Genomic DNA, 23,562 nt, shown 5'->3' on the forward strand with positions numbered 1-23,562 from the left:
CTGGATTTTTGGGGTTTATTTTTTTCTCCTGCTAAGAGTGAGACTCTTTCACCCACTCTTAGGCATGACTTGAGAATGTCCTTTGACTTTGTAATGTGTTTTATGGGCTATGGGGTCTTTTACTCCATAGAGCTTCATGTGTTTTTGGGATGTGTGTTACACAGCACCCTCAGTGCAGTAACACAGGGGTGTCATAGTGACCCCCAAACATAGACTCCATACCCTGGGACTGACTACTGTCTCCCAGGGCATGTAAAGTCACCATTGACTTTACTAGTCTTAAATTGTGAACAGAACCAATACAAACCATCATATTGTGGAAATACTGATAGGGGTAATTAGATTGCCCTGGGTCTGTTTTTCGAGGGGGCACTGTGCAGTCCCCCCTCGTCGAGTTTCTGGTTGGTGGCAATGGTTACCACGCAAAATATTCCACCGTAATATTTCCTATGGGATTTTCCCATTCATTTTAAACGCACCACTTTTTTGGTGCAATGTTAAAGATACCGCCGGGTTATTTATTTAATATTTATTCCCCGGTTGGGTCTTTTTGCCAGGACTCTTTTTTAAAATGGTGTTTGTGTTCGCCTCTGCAACTCCAACCCAAGTGGAGCCCTTTCTTCCACTTTTGGCAGGCTTCTGCGCAAAAGCCTCCAAAATGGTGCCACTCTGTCTGGGTCTACAAGATGTGGGGGGGGGGGAAATAGGCACCCTGGACTGAGTTGCCTCGGCAACTCAAGTCACACTTGTGTGATTGGCCCAGTGGTGAGCCGCCCCGGCTCACCACTTAGCATGTTTGGGTGACAGCTAGGACTGATGAATGGGGGTTTTCTGCATAAAGGCAGGGCTTTGGGGACTGGAACTAAGTCGCCACAGGACCTAAAGAATCCGAAGAAGGAGAAGCTGAGCCGACCTGCAATGACGACACCACCGGTGGAGCCCTGCTGAACCGACTCACCACTTCCCAACGACAGAGAAGATCTTCTCCCTGGAGAGTCTTCTTCCTTTGAACTGGTGGGGTTAACCAGTTCGCCCTCTTTTCGCCTTCCTGGATCGTCTCGTGGTTGAATCGCCCGTGCCAAGCACCCCAGTGGCCGGATAGCCACGCTTCACCACTACCGCGAATAAAAGGGTAGTACCTTTTAAACGGGAAACTCCGCGGCTGGTGCAACGACCTGCAGCTTTCCTCCACGTCGAGATCTTCTCTTCCCCTGGACCTGGACGAAGCACCGACTTGCACCCGCTGCCAGGAACAACTGCCCCCTGCTGGAGCTTTCTCACCATTTCAGGTACTGTGTCCCGCCTGGTCTCCCTTGCAACAGACTGTTCAAGGTGTCCCATAAATCCTTGACTCACTATCCTGTGGTGACCTGGGACCTGTTACTAACTTTTCTGAACTGATCCAACTCCTTTTTGAACTATCTACAAAGACTTTTAAAGTGTACTTCAACTGTGTGATCTTGGGCACATTCCGCCTTGCTCTCTCCAAGAGCAAGCCTGGCCTATGAACTTTCTTTCTCTAAAGTAGACTGCCTTTCTTGACTTGCTGTGGTTCTTTTAAAAGTGTTGGTATTGTGTGCTTTCCTAATTCTGCCTTTTCCCTCCCTTTTTAAATAATTGAGTGCCATCTTGGTTAAGCGTTTTCCTCTGTATTGATAAGTGGTGTTCTTTTCCTAAGACTTATCGAATAATTGATCAGGGAGGTGCATATATTTCTAGTGACTGTGTTTGAACTTGCTTGACATATTAGTGCCAGTGTATTTTTAAATAAATAAATAATTATATACTTTTATACCCAAGCTCTGGTCAGTGTTTGCTTGTGCTACTGTATTTTTGTACCTAATGTGTATACTCTATATACTGCCTAACTCTTCTTGAGAGAAGTCTGACTGCTCAGCCACAGCTACCAGGTAAATCTGGGTGGTGCAGACTGCTACCAATTGGGTTTACTGCCAACACCTGTAGTCTTAAACTTTTTGCAGTGGTCCCTAAGGGAACTGCACAGGTTTCTGCCTAACATCCATATCAAGCCATTTTCTATCCTAAGCTTTGATACAGTTTGGGTACGAGAGCTTTAAAACCGGGAACTCAATATCTGAAAATATAAAAAATAATTCACAGTTTTACCATAAACACGCAAAGCGAGATGTACCTTTTTTCTTGCAAGCTGGGACTCACATGGATTGTTATTTTTCTATGCACACAAACGCGTGCTGAAAACATGATTAAAGCTGTTTCTTCATTACCCCCATTCTGATTGAAAGCCTACAATTACCAGCATGAAAAGTAATGCTAGCTGAAATAAATCTAAAGAAACAGTGCGACTGAAACAATCACAGCCACAGCTTTGTTTTACACAGCATGCAGATTTATGCATGCAGGCCCTTTCTAATCCGCTATCATTTGCACCTCTTGGTGACAATGGCCACACCACACATTTCTCATTTAACTTTGTTATTAATAGTTAACCCCATGTTGGGACGCTGCCCAAGCCCTTCAAGCCCGGATGCAGCCCCTCCTCGCACTGTGCACACAGCCTTTGACCGTTTACTGTACAGGAAGAGGCGTGAGAGGGGGCAGGGGAAATGTCCCAGGTACTTCAGACACCAAAATAAACACAGTGCTCATTTTGAGGTCTGATCAAAGAGCTACTGAGAAGCCTCAGGCGAGCTACCAGTAGCTCACGATCTACTGGTTGGAGACCACTGCAGAGGAACAGGTGCCTTTAGCAGAAAAGGCGTTATATGCTTCAAATGATGTCCTCTCCTCTTATGTTACGCTATATGAAAGCATAAAAAAAGAGCTACAAATTCACACAATTGCTCTTTGCTCAATCCAAAAAAGACTGGACACGGCTGCTAATGAGGCGGATTTAAAAGCGCATTTTATGCCAAGAGTTTAACGGTCAGTCAGACTTATCCCAGGCTATAACAATGTTACAAATTCCAGATACACTTCTATGAGATGAATCAGACATGCTGGGCCACAGGGCCAGCCTAGGGGCAGGGTGGACGACAGCCGGGGTACCTTGCACCCGAGGGCGCCATTAGCTCCCCACCACGCCAGCTCAGGGGAGTGTATCACGAGCGCTCTAGAGCTGGCGCAGTGGTAAAAGGCGTGGTAGAAAATCTAAGAACTGCCCAATAATAAAAATCTTCTAGAAAACGTCTTCAAAATGTAACAATAAAAGATGCCTTTGCTAAGGAAAAATCCCTTCAGCTAAAAAAGCCAGTGCTGTCCACAGGAAGGTCCACACAAAAAATTCGTTTTTCGGAGGAAGATTTAATTAAGCATGATGTACCAATTGTGCCCCCCCCCCAAGCAGCGGACTTGGAGTAGGGTCATACCCCCAATAAAAAGAACCCCGCCTATGAATGATGGCTTAACCTCAAACCAACTCTTTCTTTATTGTGATCGGAGTAAGGAAAATCGGTGTGTGCAGAAAGAAAGGAAAAATCTGTGTCGGTGCAGATGACTACAGCGGGTTTCCCTAATCTGGACCTTCCTGACTTGCCGGCAATGGGGTCGAATCCTCCTGTGGCAGGAAGAGAAGATTTGGCTAAATATTATAGCAGTGGGGCAAGGAGCTAATTTGTGGGAGGCCAGTCAAGTTTCAAGTCATCCCACCTTTTCGGTTCACACGGATAAAGGCTTACCTCCAGTGTCCTTTCAAATGGATACAAATAATCTGGCCATCTATCCACTGTTAAATAGAGAGTTTATGGGGACTGGCCCTGTTTTAGAGGGCCGACACCAAATAAAATCAATAGTGTGCGAAGTGACCAGATTGCTCTGATCACTAATCAATGTTATTCAGTATGGTCACAAGAATCCCCTATTGTGAAACAGTTACGGGTCCCTCCTCAATTGGTCCTGAGGACTACAAGAACAAAGGGAAATTTGCAGATTAAGACAAATTATGGATGTCAACAATTGCATTTCAAATCCTGATGTACTATATAGGCACCCAATGCGATTTGCCCGTATCGGTTTCTAGGAAAGGTAATCTGGCCCAAGTAGGAGTGGGGTGCCTGCAATACTAAGAAAATGGAAGGCATTTAATAGCTCCCAAGTCCACATGTCTGTACTCTTCTTCTGAGGAGGATAGATTACCCCAGTTTATGGTTAATTGAGCAGTGCTTACTAGTGTGCCATGGATCCATCTAATGTGATCGCAGGAAAACATGTTAGAGTATCAGCAGGTAAGGGAAGCTGCCCAGATTGAGGATTAGGGAGTATATGGGGTTGTAGATGCATTGTACTCCAAATTGTGCATCCAGACAAAATTATTTGCTCAGGCATGTAAAAATGAAATCCCTAACCTTAATTGCTTAAGTACTAGGGATATTGTACGCGTTGAGTTTTGCCACCCACTCCGTATGAATAGTGTTACTTTGCATGCCTCCTCAAATTTGATGGTAGATGCAATTTTTAGAGTATCTCCAGTTCAGATAATTGGGTTTTGAAGTTAGGGAATCAACCACCTTTAATTACGAAATTGGGTGATCCTGTAGCCCAGAAATTGCCACAGAAAGGTAAAGACTTGGTGGTTTCTCCGGAAAACAGGGGTGGAACCCAATCAAGAGTGCCTTGACTAGGGAAGGGGATGATGGAGATTGGTCATGGATCTCTCAGGCCATCAAGGACAGGAATGATGAGTCCAGACATTTCCAACTATAGCGTTAAAATCTACCTTGAGACGATTTTCTTGGCACTCTCTGGGCCAGGGTATGTTGATTAAAAATTCTAAGCTGATCTCTGTAACGCTCACCTGATTCCCACGGAGGAGCAGGTCTGGCTTCAAGTACTGATGTTTCTTCAATGGTGAAGCGCAGGACTCTGAAGATGGACAGGAAGGGCCCCTCTACTCTGGCTTCTCAGGCTCGCAGGAATATTCCCCTGTGCGTGAAAAGGGAGTATTACCTACTGACTGAGTTATGCTCAAGCCTCCCACTCTCTTCCAACCCTCCACGATACCCTTCCACGATTCCCCGTGAAGTCTCACCTTAGGGTCAGGAAGGATGAGCTCTCCATCCTGCTTCTGATGCAGGGGCGCGTTGAAACCCAGTTACTTCACTGGATTGAGGATTGATGGGAGTTCAGGTAAGCTTGACTATTCAGGTAAGGCTCTGTAAAAGTTCTGTTGCAAGTTCAAAAGTCCAAGCTTAATAATAATGTTCATTGTCTTTTTCCCCTTAGGGGCCGGGGTTCGGAATGCCGGAGATATGGCGCCGACCAGAAGTGAAACGTGCAGTTCCAGTAAATGACAGGTAAGTTCTGGATGAGCGCTCGGGTAATGTCTTTGCATTCGCTCATTCAATGTCTGTCTTTTTTCCCCATAGGGGCCGGGGTCCGGAAAATGCCTGGAAGCGGCAAGACCCGAAATGAAATGGGAATGACCCAACAGGTAAGACTTAGAAGGAAACTGAGCTTTTCCTATTCCCTTCCTTCTCTCACCTTGTTCTTGTCTTTTTCTCTCTAGGCTCTGGGAAGTGGCTGTGGATCCGGATGATCGCTGCTGAAGATGGTGGCGTCCAGGATAGGTGAGTGAAATGCAGCGCTGCAGCGATCGTAGCGAAATGCTTTTAAAATGATGTCTTCCTTTTCAGGATCGTCGGTGTGATGTCTCCGTGGTGCTGATTTAGCAGGTAAGGTCTTTTGTCTCCCTTTGCAGGTGACCCAGGATACTGACAGGCGTGGCTGAGGTCCAGATGCAGGAGCTGACACGGTGAGCGTCCAGCTGCGAGGAGCAGAACAACGCAAAGCGTGAGTTGCTGATCGGGTGTGGTTTAAATAGCTTTGGAAGAGGTTCCAAGTGTGTATCCTTCCTCCGATCAGGTATGTATCCTTCCCCGACCACACCCGGGTGGAAAGTAGTCCCACAGGTAAAGTAGTTCCATTCAGGCCTCAAGAGGGCCTGGATGTGGCAGCATGGTCTGCATCAGGTAAGTGCACATTAAAACACTTGAACACATGTCTAGCTTTATGAGCCTGGCGCCTAAGGCGCCAGGACAGAGGTCCAACATGAGCCTGGCGCCTAAGGCGCCAGAACTGCGTCCAAAGGGCCCCAGCTTGGGCCCGCTGGCACTCCCCTGGGGGAAATGATGCCTGCCTCTGGGGTTGCTGGGTCGGACCTGGCTCCTTGGAGGTAGGCATCATGACAATCTCCATTTTACCGATCCATCATATTGTGTGCCTACAGGAACATAGGTTTACCAAGCCCCCCCGAGTGTTGGCGGTTATTGTTCATTTTTCAAGCCGCGATTAAAGGGGGGCGGAGAAGACCAAAGGCGGGGATGCTCACCTTACTAAAAATGGGTTATGGTATTGCCAATGTAAAAATAGTGGCATCAATAGTTGGAGCCTTACTAATTGAATTTAACTTGACTGAATCACGGGGATCCATAGGGATATTTTATATCAATATCTTTTGGTATTACAAAGTTATTCCTTTGGAAAACGTAGTGGCCAGAGTGAGAACGTATGTTTCTAAATGGAGAGCTCTAAGACCACTGGGAAACGTAATCATTCTTGGGGACCTGATTTGTACGTGGAGGTCTATTGTAGATTATCTCCGAGTCCTTGGACCTCTCCACGAAGAAGCTAGGATACGGAAATAAATGGTCAATTTGTATGCATTTTCTTGAACTAATGAAACTTAATGGGGCAATAGATCGAGACGAACTGGGAAAGTTTACGTGGTTCAAGCACAATTCTAGATCCACCTTGACTATATTTTTATGGATAGCTTTTTGTTCGAGGGCTGCTTGAATCTGAGCATTATAGAAACTTTGTGGAGTAATCATTCTACTCTGATCTGTGTTTTGAATATTCAGGTGGTTACCCCCAAGAGCCTCTTCGACCCAGAATAGGTAATTAATATGGGTGGCAATAGAGTAATCGATAATAGGTCAAGACCTTTTTCTTTTTTCCGAAACACCAAATTAGAAATACTGCTCGGTGATCGCACGGAGCAATCTTTCTAAATCGAACTGTCACGCCCCGGCCGCACACAGAGCGTGCAGGGTCTGACAGAATGTGAGCCCCAACAGACTTGTGGTAGTGAGAGGTGAGTTTTGGACTGTATGTGTGCATGTGTGTTCTTGTCGGTGTGCATATGTGTGGGGAGGATGCGTGTCAAGCGGTGGGATGGGGTGACAGGGGGGGGAAATGGGGAGGTTCGGGGGTTAAACCGCCCCTCATTAATGAGAGAATTAGCGGGAGAGGGTGGGGGAGTAAGGGGGCCGTAAGTAATATTTCCCAAAAATCTGTCTTTTGTGTTTGGCCTTTAAAATGCAGAAATATAACATTGAACCGAGTAATATGGACTGAACTTTATTAACAAAGTCAGTGACAAAATCGAACATATGATGAAAACTACTGACCTTCAATATAAGATGGGCTTGTTTACAGTAGATTGCATCGATATTATTTTGTACAATTTTGCGGTTACACAGGGAGGGGGTGGTACGAAGAATAACATTTGTAAACAGAATAAATTCAATTCTCATTCCTATGATGAACAAGTAGCATGTCATGAGAGTTGCCAATAAGCTTGTAAAGAAATCTTATCTTCCAAAGGAAGAGCAGAATGACACCATAAAAAAAACTAAGCTAAAACAAATCTTCCTTAAATACAGGAATTGGACCAAAGGTCAGAGAATCAGACTTCAACATCAGGACTCCTCTCATATGCCCAAATGCCTGAGAAATAAACAAGGGAATACATTCTGGTCTTGTGTTAATGCTTCTATTAATTTGAAAAAAGCAGTCCCAAGTAAATGCCGTCCCCGAAAGTACTTGGGCCTCCCATTTGGATAATATATGTTGGAGATAAAATGGGATTGAAGACAAATTTTGATAAGCCCAAGGATGGCTGCTTGGTGGGAATAGATTTTTTCCCCAGGTAGATTCCTGGATAGAATTAAAAGATCTAGCTATTCTAGAGCACTGGGCCAAAACAAATTCTCAAATAAATTATTCAAGGAGAGTCCATATTGCTCGGCAACTATTCCGTCATTACTCTTTTCAGATATCTGTGCTACCCGGCAAGATGGAAGATCTCATATCACTTCAGTATATAAACATGACCCGCGCCCAGGCCCCAAGAACTATCAGCCTATTTCAATTAATGATGCCGATAGTAAGATCTTTGCGGCAGTCCTTCTTAACTATCTGGAGCTTTAGGAGAATAGTATTGGGCATCTGAGCCAGTGGCAAACTGGTTTCAGGTAGTCCCTTGGGACCTCGCTGAATGGGGTTATCCTTAAAATCTGTCAGGATTTGATCCAGGAAAGCCACTATAAAACTTTTCTGTAGCTACCATCGATCTTAGCGCGGCCTTCGAAACCAGCTCTGGGCTAAACTAACCAGATGGGGGATCCCACAAGGCTTATTAAAATGAATTATTAGGCTGCATGAGAACACAGTGCTCCAGGTTAAACTGACAAAATCAGGGATCTTGACCAAAGAAATATTGCATTGGAATGGAGTAAGACAAGGGTGCATAATTGGCCCCGTCTACTCAACCTCTATGTCTCTGATGTATGGGAAACTATTGAGCCATGTTGCTTTATTGCACCCAAAATGTGTAAGATACAACTCTACTAGTTAGCGTATGCCTCCTGATCAATTCCACAGTGGTGGGCTTGCAGAGATCATTAGATGCCTTTGAAAAATATGTGGGTGAAGATCTGTTGAAAACCAATCATCTAAAACAAAGGTCTTGAATTTCACTGCTAGAAAAATGGTGGTTAAGGGGAAATTGGAGATGGGTGGGGAATGGCTTAAAAAGGTCACCAGGATGATTTAGTTGGCTTTTTACATCATTGGTTCCCCAAAAAAGTGTGATGTTGGGGGTCATTTCAAACAGAGGTTCGATCTAATTGTTCCACAGATGTGATTTGTAGAAAATAAATTCAGTAGATATTCGGGTGTCCCCCTTATTAAATTCTAATTTGGAGTAGTTTAACCGAAATTCACCTATGGTATAGAAATGGATCCATGTTTGATGGTCGATTGTCTGGCCCAGATGGAAGGCAGATTATGGCAAAGTATTATGGGAGTACCAAATTCTGTCCCTACTACCCCTATTGTGTAGGATCTAGATCTGTGTGGGCTAACATCAGTAGCAAGATGGAAAAAAAACTGTCCTTTTACCATAAACCTTTGTTACCCTGTGTGAACACCTTGTATATGGTTCTGGGGCATGAAATGCCAAAGGAGGGAGAATAATTCCCTGAATGATTGTAGTCTGTGATTTGAATGTGTCCTTGATTCTCTAGGTATGACAAGTGTGGACCTCATTAGCAATCCCTCCACGGTGAAGAATGTTCTGAATGTATTTGACTGGTGTGTATTTACTGAAAAATTCCAATAGTAGAAGAGTCTCATTCACTTGACACATGAATTTAAGTGCAAGGGGAAAGTAGCCCGGCACTGGAGACTCTTCCCTTGTCAAAGATTGCAGCAAGATTTTACTTTTCACTGGAATTTGTTCAGAACTGGAGAAATCCTGGATGGATATAAAAATGATTTGCTCTAGGGTCTTTCACTGTCACTTGTGTCAGGATACCGGAATTCTGGAAACCTTAGAACATTCAACCGATTCAAAAGAGATCTTTTCTTAAAATACAGGAAAAAAGCTCAGTATTTTGATAAGCTAACCTTCTGGGAATGCTGCCTTAGAGGCTCCCCGATATCGTTAGCAATCACTGTTGGGATTTCTTAATTCATTGGGCCTTAATGATGAAATTGTGGAGAGCCCATCTTAATGTTCTTTAGTTTGCATTCTTGATTTTTACCATGAAATTTCCTTTTTTCCAATTTTTCTTTTTCCTTTTCTTTTTTATTGACTCTCGAGAAGGAACAATATTTGAAAATGTGTATGAAGAATTGTTAAGGTTAATTTGTTTTTTTAGCCAACAAAACAAAAAAATAAATCCTCATTCATGCTCAAATGTTTTATTGTGATTTCTGAGCAAAGAGGAAGGAATGAGTAAGGGAATTATGAAAGTTAAATATACCATTTTATTTATATATAGATTAAACACATTGCTTGACTGGTTTACAGTTTAAATAACACATTTTAACTTTTCTGTAACTCACTCCATAAGATTAGGTTAGGACTACTATTTTAGCTTATTCTGGATATGTTCAATTATCCAGCTATGTATTTTAGGTCCTGCATCCTACATTTCTATTCACAAATAAGTTCATATTTTTCTGTTCACTGGATAATCATATCCCTCTTCCCAGATAACTCAAATGTGGTACTTCTTGTACTCTGTGCTGTTTGATGGGAGCTAAATTATGATTTGGACATATTTGCCACATCTCTATCCAGTCTTCCGGATGTAAATGCAATTTCTGATTATTTATTAATTGCTGTGTTTTCTTATCAACAGCCCTTCCCTTTGAACATTTATTGAAATATCACAATTGTATTACAGAGTTACTGCATCTTGTGCTTACAGTTCCAGAGTTCCCCCTTCTTCGTAGATATTTCATTTAGCTCATGTTAATAACATAATTAATGTATACAATTATTTAAATGATACTACTCTTCCTGCTTTTCAAATGCCTTTAAAAGATTATGCTACAATTTCTCTCATCTTCATTTTGCCCATAAAACAATACATTTCCGACATATAAATCAATCCCTGAAACAAAGCGTGGTTTGCCAGAAAGGTGTGCCTAATTTTGTTAAATCATTAACACTAATATATTTACTTTTCTCAAATTACAGTACTCAAAGGATATTGTTTATTGCAGTGCTTAAATTAACATAATGGTCTAAGACAATATAAGATCTCCAATTTTTCATATAACACCACCTTGTTTTTAAGCAATTAACCACAGTCCAAGATTCTATATAGAAAAAAAAACTTCACCAACATCTACAAAAGGTTCACTTAACAATACACCCTAAGCTGCGGTTTCACTGAACAGATAAAACTACTCGGAGCCTAAGCGCTCACAGTGAAAAATTCACATCAAAACAATCACAAAAATAACATGCAGAACGGAATGTGAGTCGTAAGGAACAAGTTACTTACCTGTAACTGTTCTCCAGCATGGGTCTGGCATGGATTCACATGCTCATGAATATTCCCCGTCAGGCTGGGAATCCTCGGTAAAGAAAAATCAGTATCAGTTTCGTTTCTGATCTGTCTTTCGTAATAGTAACCAATGACTGATCTCTGCGTCATACTGACCACAGCCAATGACTGCCATCTCCCTAAGCCCCGCCTCTGGCGGCCATCTTCAGATTTGGTAGCACGTGAAGTGGCAGTATGACCAAGTGAAGAGCCGCAGAGGGGTAGGCGGGAGGGTTCGCATGTGAATCAATGCCAGACCCATGCTGGAGAACAACAGTTACAGGTAAGTAACTTGTTCCTTCTCCAGCATGGGGTCTGGCATGGATTCACATGCTCATGAATAAAAGAATACATAGCAGTACACACATGCACAACCACGGGAGGTGGCAAAGGCTCAACATTAAGCATTACATCCAAAACTCAACATTAAGAATTCTTACCTCCTCACCAGGCTCACCTAAGGCGAACAGGTTGCGCAGCACTGCTTGGCCGACCCTGGACTCCTCCCTGGAATCCCGGTCGACGCAGTAGAATTTCGTGAAGGTGTGCGTCGACCTCCACGTAGCAGCCCTGCAGATGTCCAGCAGGGGCACACCAGATAGGAACGCCGTGGTAGCTGCGATCGCTCTGGTGGAATGGGCTCTCAGACGGCCAGGCAGCGGTCGGTTTGCCAACCGATGACAGTACATGATACAGCCGGAGAGCCATCTGGAAATGGAAGCCTTCGAGAGAGCCTTCCCCTGATTGACAGGTCCAAAGTTCACAAAAAGTTGTGACGTCTTCCGAAAACTCTTTGTGCGGTCCACGTAGAACTTCAGCGCTCTAGCCACATCCAGCGAGTGCAAAGTCCTTTCAGCCGGCGACGAAGGCGACGGGAAGAAAACAGGCAACACCAAGGGTTCGTTGAGGTAGAAGTCCGACGGCACCTTGGGCATGAAGGAGGGGTGCGTCCTGAGCACTACCCTCGTGTCGTGAAAAGTCAAGTACGGGGGCTTGCAGGAAAGGGCCTGGATCTCTCCCACCCGTCGTGCGGAGGTGATGGCCACAAGAAACGCTGTTTTCCACGACAAGAACTTCAACGGAGCTGAGTGCAGAGGCTCGAATGGAGGTCCCATGAGCTTGGTCAGCACCACGTTGAGCTCCCACGCCAGGGCCGGAGCCTTTACCGGCGGGAACGATCTGAACAGTCCCTTCATGAATTCTTTCCCCAGACGATGAGACCACAAAGATGTCCGTCCCGTGGTTCTGGTGTATCGGGAGATCGCAGCAAGATATGAATCTTGATGGAAGCGTGCGCCAGTCCAGCCTTGGCCAACGTCAGCAGGTACGGCAGTACTTGAGGAGCCGTAATCCGTAGAGGGTTAAACTTCTGTGCGTGGCACCAGACAGAGAACCTCTTCCATTTGTGTCCGTAGCATTTAAAAGTTGAGGACGCCCTGGCCTTTGCAAGAACCTCTCTGCAGTCGGCCGGTATGTCGTATCCTCCAAACTAACGCTGCAGGAGCCAGGCCTGCAAGTTCAGCGACTTCGGGTCGTGATGGAGGATGGCGCCTCCTTCCCTGGAGAGAAGATCCGCGTCCACTGGCAGCTTGATTGACGGGGACGCTGACAAGTCCAGAAGGTCCGGGAACCATATCTGCCTCGGCCACGCAGGTGCGACGAGGATCATCCTGCACCGTGACCTCTTGAGCTGGTTGATGAGCCGGATCAGCAACGGCAATGGAGGGAACGCATATAGGAACAGGCCCTCAGGGGAACGAGAAAGCATCGCCCATGCTCCTCGGCTGGGGAAACCTGCTGGCGAACCTCCGGCACTTGGAGTTCGTCGCCGTCACGAACAGATCGATCTGGGGTGTGCCCCACCGTCAGAAGAGGCGGTCCACTAGATCCTGTCGTAGTTCCCACTCGTGGCACGAGCGCAGCTCTCTGCTGGGCGAGTCGGCGATGGTTTTTTATTCCTGCCAGATGAAACGGCACCAGAAATATCCCTTGGCCGACGGCCCAATGCCACAGATCCTGCGCCTCCTTGGACAGGGCTCGGGATCTGGTACCGCCCTGCTTCCTGATGTAGAACATGGTGGTGGTGTTGTCGGTGAAGATCCTCACCACCTTGCCCTTGAGGGACGGAAGAAAGGACCTGAGGGCCCAAAACACTGCACGGAGCTCCAGGACGTTGATATGGAGGGACGTCTCCGTCGGCAGCCAAAGGCCCCTCGCGTGCAGATTTTCGGTGTGCACTCCCCACCCTTCCAGGGAGGCATCCGTGGTCACGGTCTACTGGTGGCCCGGGGTCTGGAAGTCCATGCCCGGGGTCTGGAAGTCCATGCCCGCTGTCAGATGCGCGCGGGTGCCCCACCACCGGATCGCTCGTCGGAAGCTCTCGTCGAGTGTGATCCTGTCCTCGAAGCTGCCCGTCGTCTGGATCCAGCGAGCGTCCAGGAACTCCTGTAACGGGCGCATCCGAAGCCTGCACAGGCGGATGAGATAAATGCAAGACGACATCATTCCGAGGAGGGATTTGATGGACCTCACCCTGGCCGCGTCCGCAACCAGCATCCGCTGCACCTTGCCCAAGATGGCCCTCGTCCTTTCCTCCGACGGAGAGGCCAGAAGCGCCACTGTGTCGAGTTTTGCTCCCAGAAACAGTGCGTCTTGCGCGGGCTCCAGGTGGGACTTGGCGTAGTTTATGGAGAATCCCGGGTCCGTGAGTAGTTGGACGGTCCTCGCCGTGTGCTCCGCGGCGAGCTCCTTTGTCTTTGCTCGGATGAGCCAGTCGTCCAGGTAGGGGTAGACGTGGATCCCCTCCAGGCGCAGCCACGCCGCCACCAGTGCGAGGCACTTGAACACCCTGGGTGCCGACCTCAATCCGAAGGGAAGGGCTCTGAACTGGTAGTGATGCCCTTGGACCACGAATCTGAGAAACTTTTGGTGTCCCTTTAGGATGGGGATATGGAAGTAGGCATCCTCCAAATCCAACGACGACAGGAAATCGCCCTCCTCCAGCTGACCCAGGACGTGCTGGAGGGTGACCATCTGGAACTTCTGTGCCTTGATGAATTTGTTCAGTCGTCGAGGTCCAGGATGGGACGCCATCCTCCGGTCTTCTTCACGAGGAAGTATCTTGAGTAAACTCCGGAGCCCCGAAGCCTCTTTGGGACGAGCTCGATGGCGCCTTTCTTGAGCATCGCCTTTACCTCCAAGAGAAGTTGAGGGACGTGATGTTCCTTCCTGGCAACGGGGGGGACGCGCGGGCACTTCTTTAGAAACTAGAGCGCGTGACCCGGGGCCAGGGCGTCCAGCACCCAACGGTCGGTGGAGATGGACTCCCACACGCTGACGAAGTTCGCCAGCCGGCCTCCCACCGGGATGCTTCGGTGGGGGCCCAACCCCACGGCCGGTTCAGTCCTGCTTCGACGAGGCTTTGCCGCCTTGTCCTCCCTGGCGACGACAGCGGGGTCCGCCCGACTTGCCTCGTCCCCTGTAGGCTTCCTGTGACGACGAACGGGCCGCTTGACGGCAGGTGGAATATCCGCCGCCGGAACCTTTGGAGGCACCCTGCTTGCCTCCGGCGCTCCGAAAGGGCGGCTGTCGTTGCTGGAGAACACCAAGAGCCCGGGCCGTCTCCGTGTCCGACTTGATGGCTTGTAGGGAATCATCCACTGTTTTCCCAAACAGGTTGCTCCAGTCGAATGGCATGTCCAAAACTCTGGTCTGCACGTCCTGCCGGAAGTCCGTTGCCTTGAGCCATCCACGCCGTCTAAGGCACACGCCGTTGCCCAACTGGCGAAATCCAGTGTTAGCGATGTCCGTCGCTATCGTAATGGCGTGGTCCGACGCCACTTCTCCTTCCTGCAAGATCTCTAGGGCCTCTGCCCTCTTGTCATCCGGTAGGAAGTCCAGCAGGGGGGCGATCTTGTACCACAACTCCCTGTCGTAGCGGGCTACGATAGCTAAGGCGTTGGCAGCCTTAATCGTTGTCGCTGCCGATGAGATGACTCTGCGTCCCATCGTGTCCAATTTCTTTCCCTCGCCGTCCGGTGGGTAGGTTGACGTAGAGGCCGAAGCCCCTCCACCCCCCGCTTTCTTCCTGGCCGCCGCGGAGACGACCGAGTCCAGGGTCGGCTGTGCCCGAAGGCAAAAGGGGGCCGCGTCCGGGACCCGGTACTTCTTTTCGTACCGATCCCTTCTCGCAGGCGTTGTGGATGGGTTCGAGGAGGGTGAGACTCTCATCCCAGATATCGTCCAGTAGAGGTACAGCGAGGACCATCTTCCTCTTGGTCTCGCGCCGTTGATAAAGGAAACCTTCCTTCTTCTCTTCCGGGCAGAGCTGGAAAAGCTTGGATGCCCTGGTGATCATGGCATGAAACGATCCAATCTCGTCGGGCGGGGAAGCCCGGGGAGGAGGTGACGACGGAAGATCCTCGTCGTAAACCTAGTCTGTACCCGTCGCGGCCGTGTTCGTCCCCCTATCATCCCCACGGGTCGTGGACGGGGAGGAGGGCTGAGCAGGGCGCGATGGTTGAAAAGGAGGTGGAGGATGAATCCTTCTCTTAGGAGGAGGGCTCCCAGAAGGGCCTGGCTCCGGGTTCCCACGTCGGGAGCGGTTCCTCCGTTGGTGGTAACAGCAATCTCGTCCTTATCTCCGAGCATAAGGACTGTATAGCCAACAAAATGGCCACCGAGTTGTCTTGCGGCACTCGTTGAGGGGATTGCGACGGGCGGTCAGGAGCCTCGTCGGCACCCTCGACGTTCTCGTCGTCTCCTACGTCGGGATCCCTCCCGTCGGGCTGGTCTTCTTCCACGCCAATGCCGTGGCTTAAGACTTCAATCAGCTCCTCTTCAGAGGTTGAGGCCGAATCCACGACGACCTCCTGCCCCCCTTTTTCTTCTCCGTCGGAGGTTTCACAGGGGTCCTGTCGATGGGCTTGAAAGGGGACTCCCTCCGCGGTGGCAGGGAGACTGAGCCCCGAAGTCGCCTCCACAGGCTGAGCCAGGGCCACCGCGACTGTCTCGATAGAGGCCTTGGCAGGGTGGATCAAGGCTTTCACCACCTTAGGTGCGCTCATCGCCTTCTCCTTGGGGGGAGGGTCACCACTCCGATGGGGCCTTCGAGCTCGACCGGGGTCTCTCCAGGAGCTTTGCCGGGTTCTCGGCCTTTCTCTTACCCGAGCCAGAGCGTTGGCTTGTGGTTGATGGCGCCGGGGAGGATGCGCCCTGCCTGGCAACCGTAGAGCTCGACCGTTCGACGCTCCCGGTGCCAGCGGACTCGCGGTGCTTGGCCTTCTGTTGGGCCCCCGTCGCCGGAGCGCCCTCAAAGGTCTTAGAAGACCGCTCGGACTACTACTTCTTCTCGCCTGACGGGCTCTTCGCTTCCAGCCAGTTGGCGAGACGCAGATGGCGGTCCTTCATGGTCCGCTCTGACATATTGCTGCAAAACGCACAGTCCTTCTCCACGTGCGTCTTGTCCTCATGCAGGCAGTAGAGGCAAAGGGAGTGTTCGTCCTCAAAGACATTCTGAAGCTGGCATCCAGGGCAGACCCTGAACAGCTTTCCGGGCGTCGGGCTTCCCTTCTCCTGGGCCATGCCTGAGATGGGCCTGAGAAACTTCTGGAGTCCTCCAAAAGCGTGGCTCGACAAAATCTTCACCCTTGAGGGGCGTAGAGGAATCCGACACGGGTCCCCGTTGATCGGATAAAGAAATGGAGCTTGAGGCTCTTTTGACCAAAAAAAGAGAATTTTCCTATGAAAAAGCGCGAAAACGCACTACAGCTCGAGAGCAATAGCACGAGAATCCCAACACATGAACGTGCAGTGAAAATCTGAAGATGGCTGCCAGAGGCGGGGCTTAGGGAGATGGCAGTCATTGGCTGTGGTCAGTATGACGCAGAGATCAGTGATTGGTTACTACTACGAAAGACAGATCAGAAACGAAACTGATACTGATTTTTCTTTACCGAGGATTCCCAGCCTGACGACGGGGAATATTCATGAGCATGTGAATCCATGCCAGACCCCATGCTGGAGAATCTCAAAAATAGCTAAACTAAATTCACAATTAAGAAAGGCATACATTGAACTATTGAAAGACGCAAAACACCAAAGCATCTGAGCAATAGTCAAAGTATGATCCAGGCTATACCAGTGTCCTTATTACACATTCATTTGAAAATTGATGGAGTTTGACTAGGTCGTAGGGTTTGCTCAGTAGTGTCTGCAAAATTAGATCAACTTATTCAGTTGTTTTGGATCCGGTGACTCTCCCATTGTTCAAAAGAGTCAGGGGGGGCCACGAACAGTAATAAGCATTGGAAAGGGCATTGAAACTGAAATCAGGAAGTTAGATAAGGAGGGAGTGTTGTCGTGGAAAGTAAAAGGGCCTGAGGGATGAGCAGAGTGACTGGAGAAAGGTATTCCATTTGGAGGGCCAGGGTGAATCCTGGCAGAATGAGAGGACAGTACAGGGAAAAATATCAGGTGGGCAATTCTGTTCCCTCTGGGAATGAAGGCTCTCCCGCTTCACATGCAGCATTGTAGACATGTCATATCAGTTTCTTTGGGACTTTATGACAGATCAATTCTCTTGGCTTTTAAGATTCTCTTTATCAGCAGGCAGTGCTTTAGACAAGTGATAGTTCAACTAGTGGTGGGTTCTAGGACTATCTTGGAAGAGACAGCACAATACGCTCTGGGCTTAAAGACACTACTTCTCAACATGCAGCAAGTTAGACAAGTGAAATTTCATACAGAGCAGGATTTTAAGACTTGCACAGCATACAGCGGTTTCACCAAATTATATTTCCATTCTCACTGGGCTTTAAGACTCTTGCTCCCAGCATTCATTTTGTAGGACAAATTAACCTTTCAATGATCTATGAACATCAAGACAGTCTGACTTTACATTCAGCACTACAAACAAATTACAGTTCAATTTGATTTTGGTTTCTATACTAGTTTGCAGCATGCAGCGTTTCAATCAATTGAGGATTCAGTTCAGTGTGGTTTTCAAGATTTGCATGCCAGCAGGCCATGGCCAACCAGCAGAGCATGTTTGCTCTGAGCCGATTCTGTTCCGGGACACATAGAACCAAGGTGTCCCCTAAAACGCACCAACAAGCTAGTGTTACCTGTATCACAACTTTTCTTGGACTAGCAGCATCTTTTGGAGTAGCAGTGTCTCAGCATCTCCCCTCCATAGTGCCCTGAACAGTTGCAATGGCTGATTGGAGTTTCCACTAAGATGGTGCTCTGATATGAATAGTGCTTCACTTATGTGGAAAGCTATGTCAGCTCACATTCAACGCCAGCACCGGTAAGCCCCGAATTGCCCTCTGAACACGGCAGGTTATCTTTTGTGCTGGGTTAGGGCTCTGGGCTGGACGGCGCTCACTACTGCTTTGAAGCCGGATGTCTCGTCACCTGCAATGTGGATTGTGAAGCTAGCAGTTGGTTGTGCTCCGTCTCTGGGCCCCATGCTTGGACTTGGTACCTCTTCCCATCCAACCCAGAGGGTGAGGCCGGTAATTCTCCATGCTGGGTTGGGACTCTGGCCTAAGTGGTGCTCCAAACTGCTCTGTGGCCAGGTTTCCCTTGGCCTGTGCTGCAGCTAGAGGCTGGTAGCCTCTGGGCCCAGGCTTGGGCTGGGATTCTCTTCCTCTGCAGTCCTGCCAGTGAGACCAGGATGGAGCGGAGGACGTGAGCCAGAGCAGCCGGCTGGGTGCTGAATTGACAGTGATGGAGGAACTCATAGGTGTACAGCACCAGCCCTCCTATTTATTGGACATTTGTAAGGCACCTATACACAAGAGTTTCCAGGCACCACAAGACAATGGGGGGATTGGGACAAGGGAGAAACACAAAAACAGTAAAAACAGTCCTACTAGGCCTTACGCCATTTGGACCGTGCAAGTGCAATGACAGTAAGTGTAAGGGGGAGGGAGCAGGTCAGGGAGGCAGAGGTGAACTTGGTGAAAGGTGAGGTTGTGAAGTGCAGGAGAGCAGGGGCCCCAGGGGCTGGGCAAGTGCGGAAGGGTGCCTGAGGGCAAGTTCTGGTTAAGGGGTGCTGGAGTAGACTGGGCCCATTAAGGCACATATGGACACGGCACCATTAGCAGCAGCAGGGGTCATTAACAAAGGAGAGGGAAAGAGGAGGAGAAAAGGAAAGTCTTAAGTTTCTGTCATGGTGCATACTCCCAAACATCTGGAGTTGACGTGCCTACCCCAGTTACTGGCACCCATAAGGGCTTATAAATCCCCAAAAGGTTGTTTTAGGACTTCCTGGACTCCTGGTGGTAAACTGCATGGGACTACATACAGCCCAGCCTAATGGGGCGGAGACTTCCAGCCTACCCTGGGTGTGGCTGAGGGACTACTTTACCTGAGATTACTAGTGCAGGATGAGGCACCCTACAGACAGAACACGCTTCGTGTTATTCTGCACTCCTGCAGCGTAACGCTCACCGTGTCTGCTTAGCTCCAGTACCCGAACTTCAACAGCCACGCCTGTCCTGGGATCACGATCCATCGTTATCTGTGAAGAAGGGAAAGAAAGGAACAGGAATTGGAACAGCAATTGAGGCCTTACCTGAAGCATCATCAGAAAGGCTGCGCCTTCTGCTGCTTTCCGGATGGTCGCACCTGCCGAAAAGAAGGCATTTGCATGAATAGCCAATACTCACCCAGAGACTGCTTTCTTCTAGGATTTCATTGAAGCGGTTCATCCAATCGCCGCACCGGAGCCGCGCCACAACTGCATTGAAAAAAAAAAAAAAACGAACAGCAGGTTAGTCGCGCACGGGAAAGAAACCATTTAACGACATTCAGCGCCACGCACTCGCTCGAATACTCACCAGGCAGGAAATCCGCTCAGCGTCGTAGGAAGAGGCAAATCTTCATCAGAAAACCACCCAAGGCCGCGCCTGAAAGAAAAAAGAACAAAAGTCAGAACTTGGGTAATAAGGACATTGAGCAAACTATACCAAGCATCTATTGGCATAGAGACTTACCTGCTGAGTCAAGCTATTCAAGACTCTGCTACAGCCCCGCAGGATCAGTGAAGTAACTTGATCCAGGGAAAAGAATAACATATCGCGCCCCTGCTAGAGATTACAGGACGGAGAGCCCACCATTAAAAAACCCAATGTGAGGCATAAGCAGAGAGGGGCACTAGGAGGTTACGGGAGGTGGGAACCAAACCCGCTCCTCACGGCTGGCTAATATCTTGTTTCAACATTTTAGGCAAACCCTTCCTGGGAAGTGATAGTGAGGGAGAAGATGCGTGCAAGCATCATCACTCAGCCACGTGCAACGCGAGTGCAGATGTAATTCGTGCAGCTCGTGAGACGCCCCCGTGGAGACCAGGTGAGCTTGACAGTTTCTGGAACTTCAGGAGATCCAGCGAGGGAAGGAAGGACATTCCAGAGGGCGACTCTTGCCGGAGAAAGATCTACGCCCCACTCTCTGCTTGGAGAAACGCCTTATCTGCAGAGAGTTTGAGCTAGAGGACCGAAGGACTCTAGCAGGGAGTTATTTACGGAGAGAAAGATGGGAGTAGTGGCGTCCCAGGCCCCAGAAAGCCTTGTGGATGATGCAGAGGGACTCGAATTTGATCCTTACCGCCACCCAAAGCCAGTGTAGAAATTTTAGGGCTGAGAGATGCAGTTCCTGGGCTTGAAGCCAAGGATAAGTCTTGTGGCCCTATTCTGAATTAGCGGAAGAGGGCGGAGGGAGGAAAGAGGCATATTGAGGAAGAGGCTGTTGCAGTAGTCCAGTCCTAGAAAGAACCAGAGCTCTGGTGACATTGAGCTTCTGAGGGAAAGGTGAGCAAAGGGAGAATGCCTCCAAGTAGGTGGAACAGAAAGTTGGACTTTTTGGCATGGTTTGAAATGTGAGGGGATAAGGAGTGGGAGGAGTCCAAGATAACCCACGGGCCTCATGCCAATCTGGAGCAATGGGCACAAACCAAAGGTGCTCAAGCTGGGAACGCACACAAGATGGACTAGCAAAGGAGGTGGGGGACGTCATTAAAGGGGGCCAGGTAACACCTTTTCCAGACCTCTGCGAGGCACATGGGATCAATGCAAGGGACCGGTATACGTATACGCGCTTGCGGCATGCTTTGCACAGCCAATTGGCGGTAGAAATTAATATTTCGGACCATACCCCTCGGGAAATCAATTTACTTGCCCGCCGAATTTAGAGGAAAGCCATAATGACACTATCAGGCTATTAACAATGTTACATCACAGCCATTAGAGAGGGCCCAAGGCAGGTGCGTGCAGGATGTGCAAGTTGAGGTAGGAAGAATGGGTGGAGACCCAAATGGCAGTAGGGAGGTTAATATGTCTACTAGGCTCTGTCTGGTTCAGCTCAAGCTATTGCATCGAATTTACTATTCTAGGTCTTGTTTATACAAAATGGGGAGGGCGAATAGTGCAACCTGTCTCAAATTAAGAACGAGGCAGGGTCCTCCTTTCATAGGATTTGGTCCTGTCCCAAGGTGACAGCCTATTGCGACAAGATTCTGCGTATCCTGTCCAAGCTGTGGGGAAGCGACATCACAGGGTGCCCCAAAGTGGCCAAACTACACATATTGGAAGGGACAGTGTGCACTGGAGGAAACCCAAAATGGATCAGCACAGGTTTGGCCTTGGCCAAGAGGGACCTGGTCTCAAAGTGGGGCTTGGACGAGATACTAAAAGTGGCTCAATGGAGGGAAGGCATGGACCAATGCAGTGCCCGGGAAGAGGCTATTTATCGGAATAGAGGTCACCCCCAGACATTTCGCAATATTTGGGAGAAATGGGATGCCTTGGTGTAAAGGAAGGGGGACGCCATACTAGGACTGTAGAAATGGGGGTGGGAGGTGGTTAGGGGTGGGTCGGGCACTGTTGACTGTGACCGCTGGCTGAACAATATGAGCATTGTTTGTGTGTCTGCCATTTTCATTTTTGGTTTAGCTTTTGTCATTAAACAATAAAGTCAACAAAAAAAAGGAGGGAAACACAGTGAGAGATACTCCCTGCAGGAACCAGGAACTGCGGAGCCAGCGGTCAGGTGCCAAGCAAAGCAAACACAGACAGAACGCTTACCCAACAGAGACGCTCCAGAGAGCTTTACCGTGGTCGAGCTGTGTCTGTTAGCAGAACATCGAAGTAGATTGGGAGAGATGAAGAGCGTGGTCTGTCTGGGTCGCGGGAAAGCAGAAAGCCGCTGCGTAGCTGCCGCAGAACTGGAACGTAGACGGAATTCTCCGAACAGGTGCGATAGACCCAGAAACAGCTGACCAGTGAGCAACCAGAGGAGGGTTGGGAAACCAGGAGGCTTGCTAGGAACCCTGAGGGACTATAGTGCAGTGGGACACGGATCAGAGACCCACATCCAGTAAGGCGCATCCTCCGAAGCCATTCATTTCTTGGCTGTCCCTGGGAGGCTGTCCCTGGGAGTGTGGAAGACCAGGGCTGCCCATATCAAGAGAAGAAGCAAAAGGGGTCTGGGACCCAAGGGCAAGAAACCAAATGGGTTTGTGACCCAAAAGAGAGACAATGTAAGAGGTCTGGCACCAAACAAGAAAAACACCAGGCAGCATAGTGAACCAGGTACAAACTGTTAAGGATCAGGAAAGACATGGCGAAGAGAAATATACTCCCTGGTGTTTGTGGATATTGTAAAAGGGAATTAAGAGGAGGGGGTCCTTCTCTTGTGAACATATGTATTGTTGGGATCATTGTAGAAAAGACATGGGGGGGGTTCCATAATCGCGGCACAAATGGCTGTGAACACAAAATATTGTGGCAAAAATGCTGTGGTTTTGATGCTGCAATCCATGTAAAGGATGCGGGGGACACCCCCGCAACCCCTGCTCCCCTTAAATGGTGTAATCGGGTACACCTTTAATGGGTCAAATGATTAATTTATTTTTTATTTTATTTTTTACAGGCAATATTTTTGCTGCGATTTTATCACTGCATACCGCCCGGGGGGGGTGGGGGAATATACCCATGATGTTTGTGGAATAAAGAGGGGGTCGGGGAAGGGAATCAGAAATGTGAGGCGGACAACTTGGTAGAGGTTTTTCATAAGATGCCATTTTATTAACTCAAAAGGGTTTGACAAACGCCTAACTATCCCTACCCCGAAGAGGATTTCCCTGCCTATCAAAATAAACTAAAGGAAACGCTCTAACAAAAGAAATCTGTCCCTCACACTTATGCATACAACAAACTTATAAAGGGAATATATGGCAATTCAAATATAACAGAAATAACACCGCTATGTCCAACATAAACCTAATAACGGTTTCTCCTTGTAACCTGGGCGAGATCCCCTTCCCCAGATTCAAAGCAGGATTTTCAAATCAAAGTTCAAAATAGGAAAGTTCTGTCTTGCAACAAAGTTCTAATGATCAAGTTCTTCTTGCTCGAAAAGTCTCTCAATTGGACTTGACCAACAGTTTAAAATAGACAAG

At 48.4% G+C, this 23,562-nt stretch overlaps 1 protein-coding gene and 1 long non-coding RNA gene across 2 annotated transcripts in view; both read right to left on the reverse strand.

The window, feature by feature from the left end:
• Window positions 1–23,562, reverse strand: part of ITM2B (integral membrane protein 2B) — a 250,086-nt gene that overhangs the window by 86,695 nt on the left and 139,829 nt on the right. The gene's annotated exons all lie outside the window — the stretch shown is intronic.
• LOC138528803 (uncharacterized) lies at window positions 19,356–20,014 on the reverse strand. The gene is made up of 3 exons (XR_011284248.1): window positions 19,946–20,014; window positions 19,775–19,845; window positions 19,356–19,626 (listed from the first exon to the last, which is right to left on the reverse strand). It is a non-coding gene; the product is annotated as an uncharacterized lncRNA (long non-coding RNA).

Source organism: Ambystoma mexicanum, chromosome 7q (assembly GCF_040938575.1).
Source record: "Ambystoma mexicanum isolate Mex_15411 chromosome 7q, UKY_AmexF1_1, whole genome shotgun sequence".
Classification (NCBI taxonomy): Eukaryota; Metazoa; Chordata; class Amphibia; order Caudata; family Ambystomatidae; genus Ambystoma; species Ambystoma mexicanum.